Genomic DNA, 6,567 nt, shown 5'->3' with positions numbered 1-6,567 from the left:
AAAAATTTTAGAGGTCAAATTCATATAGTTAAGAGTGGTTTTGGAATATACTAGTGATAGTTTATCTCTTATGCTAAGGTGTATTCCTTTTTTGGATTCTTATTTTGCTTTGCTTAGAGCTTGAGTATCTCTCAGTCCTGTAAAAGCCCTTGGCGTTAGTTGCTTACAATATCTGTCTATTTTGCCTGGAGTTTCATGCTATTATACCAAGTAGCTTAGTATTAAGCAAAATGTCAAAAGACTTCTGTGAATATCTCTGGAGCATCTTTTTAATTATGCAGTTCCTTTGTGGAACTTTAACTCACGGTTCCACCCACCTCAAATTTCCTGATCAAACATAACTGTCAGTTTAGTGAGATGACTATGCTCTACTTGGAATTCCTTTCTCTGTACCTTGTTCTGGAATGTGACTTCATACAGAAAACTGAGACAATTATAAAAATTGTCTTATTTCTTTTCTCCCAGTGAGAACTATCCAGTTTATCTAATGTCTGAGAATAGTAGGTTCATATCCATTGTCTACCCTTCTAGTTGTTTACAATGATTAGGAGTAAGTCTGTTTTCTGCTATTTCTTCATGGCTAAAAATAGACTTGGATGTAATAGTATATTTTTTTTGAAAAATAATTTCACTTTAATTTACTTTATAATATATTTATCCTTTTTGTTAAATGTTGGAAATTTTTAGGACTCTTGAATCAGGGTTTTTAATTAATTCTCAAAAATTCTTCATTCCCTCTATTCATTTGTTCTTTTACTATGCTTAACCATATGTTAATTTTTTTTATATTTCTAAAATATTCTTTAATACTGTGTATCCTTAATACTCTCATGACTAATGTTGAATAATATTTTCAGTTCTTTTTTTCCATTTCACAAATTCTCTTTCTGGCTTTGATTCATATACTGATCAATGCATTGAATATATCTTAATTATCATATATGTATTTTAAAGAGTAATTTGGTTTATTATCAATATTCCTGGTATATTATACAAATTTGGTTTATTATATAAATATTTTATTGTATCTTATTATTTTGTCATTTCTTAAATCCCATGTTTCTTTAAATGTTTTAAATATAATTCTTATTTTCTCTTATTTAGCAATTTCATTTTCAGAGAGCAATCTGCTGACTTGCATCTATTCTTTCCTATATAATTGGATTTAATCAGTGGGAATCCTGAAGTCCTAAATTGGTTACTATAAAGGATAAAGGATTTGTGTTGGTTTCTTTCTTCTCCTGGGATCCCGGTGATACTACAAACTTGGGGTTTTCAGTTCCTTTAGTTAAATGTTTAATTCAGGAATTTCATGTTTAAAACTTACACACTGTTAACAGTTCTAGGTTTGATTTGCTGTCCAAGATCTAGTATTAGTATCAAAACAAGCTAGCTTTTGTGTGTACTTATTGACATCCTTATTTTTTCAAGTTTCAGCTCCCTGTTTTCAATTATTTTTGTTTGTTTTAATCCTGTAATTCCTTGTTCTTATTTGAGCTCTGTAATGCTTTTAAAATGTTTGTTGCAATTTATTTTTATTACATGAGGAAAGATCTTTCTAGTATCCCATGTATCCTTTTATTGCAAATAGAAGAAATCCCTTTCTCTATTTTTATACTTTTATCTTTTTTTCTTAAATTGGAGCATTATAGTTATACATAACACATGTTTTTTGTAACATATTTGGACATGCTTATTTTCATCTTTTGAAACTTTTCTTTCACTCTGTGTTTTAGCAGGGCCAAATTACTTGATGTAGTTTAGTATGTGAATTTGCTATCTTCTTTATTAGTAATATCTTTATGATAGTTGCCTAGTTGATTTTCTTTTGTCATTCTTTAATATGTAATCCAAATACAAATGCTTTATGTTTTGAAATATTATTGGAATAGAACTACGGATGGATACCATGATATCACTGCCATTTGGGTGTAACTCTGAAAACACATGCACTGTAACAAAGCTCCTTAAAAAAAATCTGCCTTCTCTTTTAGGTTATGTACATTTTGCAGCTATGGCTTATTTACTTTTCTCCTCTTGTTTTTTTTCCTCCTCCTTCATCTTCATTTCACATCACTTGTGTTTTACATAATACAGAATACAGAATAGATATTAAGAAATGTAGTGAATGAGTAGATTCTACTTCCATATGGTTGAAGTAAAGTAAGAATCCTATTGTGCATTTGAGGTAGTGCTATATACCATGTTAGCAAGCTTCCCATCATGGCAGCCAGGAAGCAAAAAAAAGGAAAGGTTCAAGGTTCAATATCTTTTTCAAGGAAGGCTCCCAGTGACCAATCTTTCCATTAGATCATGCCTCCCACAGGTTTCACCACCTCCCAATAGCACCACAGACTGGTGGCCAGGATTCTGCACATGTGCCTTTGGAGAAGCCTTACAATCCAAGCCATCATATACCAAAAAGAGTCATGTCTCTGAGTCCTGAAAACAGGAGAGTTCAAGAGTAAAAATTTGTTAGGGGGATGGTTTCATAACTCTCCTTTATTTCTCAGTCAGGTGAATAGAAAACTTTAGGGATTGAAGCTACTTAATTACTTAAAACAATATTACTCTACTCACAAAGCACTATTCTGCAGAAATTTGTATCTTTATGTAAATCTCCTACAGGTAAAGGCATGAAGAGTCAAGTGGACATTATAGTCTCATCCTTTTAGACTTTTTTATGTAAAATTATAAATATGTATTGTAAATTTACCTGTTCTGATAACAAGAATCTGACATCAGGGTCAAATGAAAATGAAATTTCAGAGTGTATAAAGTTGTTAATCATACTTTATGCTTAAGGTAACCTCACAAAAGTAATGTTTTCATCTTTATAAAATAGTACCTGATATAATCAAGTAGTAAATTTCTAAGTTTTAAAAGCAACAACATGTTTTCTAATGTTATATCTGAAGTATCAATGAGATCACAATTTTTTTTGCTTATTTTTTTAATTGATTTTTTTAAATGACAGCAGAATGCATTACAATTCTTATTACACATATATACCACAATTTTTCATATCTCTGTACATAAAGTATGTTGACACCCAATTCATGTCTTCATACATGTACTTTGGATAATGATGTCTATCACATTTGACATCCTTGCTAATCCCCTGCCTGCTCCATTTCCCTCCTACCCCTCTTCCCTATCTAGAATTCATCTATTCCTCCCAAAACTTTGGCAAAAATGTGGAGATGCTTTGTCCAGTTGGTATTTGAGCCATGTAGTATTTTCTCTGTTTTTTTTTTTTAAATCATATAAGATCTATAAAATATGTCCTACGGTTGCTGTGTAATTCAGAGACAAGGCTGAGACCTAGTATGACTGAGAGATAATATTCAAAGCTGGGAGACAAATTGCAAATATTACTGGAAGCCTGACTTGAGCACTTACAATGGAGAGACTGAAATGTCTTTGTAAATGAAATGAAAAGTCATGACAGAAAAACGTATCTGTTCAGTCCATAATGCCGCGGGTCACAACAGAGGTCAATGGAAACACAAGGCAGAGCCAGAAGGTGACAGAGACATTTTCCTTAGCTATTATTGGCCAATGTGTCAACATTTCCCAGTGAGGGAGTTTAGAAATCGGTGCCAAAGATCATATTAGCCCTGAACTTAATTAAAAATACACATGCAGTCATGTATGTATTTGCACTGAAATTAAATGTTTAGAAAATTATATACCCTACCATTAAAGAAAAGTTTTTGTTTTCTTTGTATAGTTCTGAGTCAAAAAGTAACTTTAGGTATTTTAAACTGAGTTGATTGCATAAGGAAAGAACTGAAAAGAGAATTTCAAACTAGAATAAGTTGTTTTTTAATTAGCAGACTGGGTAAGTAGCATGTCTCTTATTTAAATATTTTCTGTCTTAGTCTGCAGACCTAAGCATCCAGTGCGACCTGGATATCTAACGGAGACACCAAATATCCTCTCCTATCAAACCTGCTTCCTTCACATTCCCATTCTAGCTAGTCTATGGAAATTCTTTCTTTCCAGTTGTTCATACCAAAAATCATTGAGCTGTATTAAATCTTCCTTTCTTTCATACCCCACATCTAAACTGTCAGGAAATCCTGCTGGTTTTTATATTCAAAATATTCCTACTCTCTGATGACTTATTATCTCCACTGCTGCCCCCCATGTCAAAGCCACCATCATCTTTCATCTGGCTCATTGCAATAATCTTTTAACTGCGCTTCTCATTCTGTCCTGATTTATTGACAGTTTTGCAATCCCTTAGAACAAAAGCATATAGTAAGTGCTCTATAAATACTGGAAAAGTTAATGAATGAATAAATAGAATGTTTTTATTTGTTGTACCTTATATAACCATCAGCCCTTGTGGTGTTTCTAAATGCTTCTTCCTTACCACTCAGGTATTACAGCAAATTATCTTTAAAATTTTTCTTAACAGTCATTATGAACAATTTCATACACATAGATATAAAGTAGTGTCTGTATAGTTTTTAGAAAATGGTAAACATTTAGAAAATAAAACCTCACTGGGATCTTTGAAGTTTCTTATTTATTTCTTCATAATTGTATCCTTTTTTTCCCCTCAAAAAGCAAAAAATTCACTGTGCTGAATTTTTGTTTGCTATTCCTAAACTTTTTTTAGTAGTTTAACTGTAGACATATGAAAGTCTAAAAAATAAAGTTTGTAAAGTTTACCTCATAGAAATGGAATCATCCTTGGGGCTGGGGTTAAAAGCTCAGCCGTAGAGCGTTTGCCTTGAACTTGTGAGGTACTAGGTTGGATCCTCAGCACCACAAAAAAATAAATAAATAAAATAAATAAAGATATTATGTCCATCTTTAAAAAGAAAAAAAAGAATGGAATTATCTTCAAACATCAATCGTTTCCCTGCAAACTTGCCTATTTTTTTTATTTACTACCTCTGTGTCCTATAGTATGCAACTTAGTGAATGCAAGAACTTTCCAAAGGATATAAAATTGATCTCCTATAAGAAAGTTATAGGTATTCCTTTCAAACCTCTTTTAAAATATCCCTTCTTTCCTTTACAAAAGAATGACCATGTGCCAATGTTTTGCAGTGTCAAGACCTTCAGGCAGTCTACATAGGTGCAGTTAAAACACTGTACTCAAGAAAGTGAATTAACTTTTCTTGATGTGAATTGTGAAGAGTCTGAGATGTTACCCCCTTGACCAATTTTATATATCTCTATCTACATATGTGTGCATGCATGTGTGTATTTGTGCACATACCTAAACACATACACACACACACACACACACACACACACACACACACACACATACACAAACACGCATGCACCCATACAGGCTGAATCATGAGACAACTTCCATACCAGAAACAGACTTTTAATTATTCCAGAATATCTTGCTTCAGTTCCCCCTGAGGAGACATAATGATTAGAGAAGTCACCTGAGCATACAGTAGAGTTTATACCACAGGAGAGAAACCCTAAAATTATAAACCTAAAAGCTTATATATAGCAGTTGGTACAGTTAACTCTATTGAACTCAGGAGACAGAGACAGAGATTGCTATAGCATGGATGTTAAATGTCCCTCAAAGATTCATGTGTTCAGGATTTCATAGCCAGGATCATGCTATTATAGATTGTGAAAACTTAAGAAGGTAGAGCCTTCTGGGAATTCCCTCCATCATTGCGGCATACCCTAAGGGAAACTATTAGGACTTCAAATTCAAAGTTGTTTTCTGCTAACTGGCTCCTGAGGTGTGTGTTTTGTTCTGCCACATGCTCCTGCCTTAAAGGACTGTCTTATGCATGGTGAGAGAGAGGAGTTTAATTTCATTTTGTTGCATATGGATTTCCAGTTTTGCCAGCACCATTTGTTGAAGAGGCTCTCATTTCTCCAATGTATATATTTTTGGCACCTTTGTCAAGTATGAGATAACTGTATTTATGTGGGTTTGTCTCTGTGTCTTCTGTTCTGTACCATTGGTCTACATGTCTATTTTGGTGCCAATATCATCTTGGTTTTTTTGTTACTATAGCTTTGTAGTATAGTTTAAGGTCTGGTATTGTGATGCCTCCTGCTTTCCTCTTCTTGCTAAGGATTACTTTGACTCTTCTGGGTCTCTTATTTTTCCAAATGAATTTCATGATTGCTTTTTCTATTTATATAAGGAATGATGTTGGAATTTTAATTTTAATTGTATTGCATCTGTATAACACTAAAAATATGGAATGCTTCACGAATTTGCATGTCTTCCTTGTGCAGGGGGCATGCTAATCTTCTCTGTATCATTTTAATTTTAGTATATGTGCTGCTGAAGTGAGCAGTGAATTCACTTTTGTATCCCCTTGATCTACATTAATCTTCGTGAACTTTAGGTTGGGACACTTATTTTGGTATCTCCAGGGCCTAGCGCAATATCTGGATGACAGTATGCATACAGTAAATATTTTGTTAAAGCAATATGTACAGCAAGAGTAGAGATTACACTTCACTGAAATAGTTTGGAAGTTAGGAGTCCCAGAAGAGGTGGCAGTTATATTGGACTTAGAATGAAAATTATGAGTTCATGGGTGGAGTACATTCCAG

At 33.2% G+C, this 6,567-nt stretch overlaps 1 non-coding gene across 1 annotated transcript; it reads right to left on the bottom strand.

The window, feature by feature from the left end:
* Positions 1–6,198: 6,198 nt before the first annotated feature.
* On the bottom strand, positions 6,199–6,305 carry LOC143406626 (U6 spliceosomal RNA). Its single transcript, XR_013092260.1, has one exon. It is a non-coding gene; the product is annotated as a U6 spliceosomal RNA (small nuclear RNA).
* Between the last annotated feature and the right edge of the window lie 262 nt (positions 6,306–6,567).

This window comes from Callospermophilus lateralis, chromosome 8, assembly GCF_048772815.1.
Source record: "Callospermophilus lateralis isolate mCalLat2 chromosome 8, mCalLat2.hap1, whole genome shotgun sequence".
Lineage (NCBI taxonomy): Eukaryota > Metazoa > Chordata > Mammalia > Rodentia > Sciuridae > Callospermophilus > Callospermophilus lateralis.
This window is presented reverse-complemented; position numbering and strand designations above follow the sequence as displayed.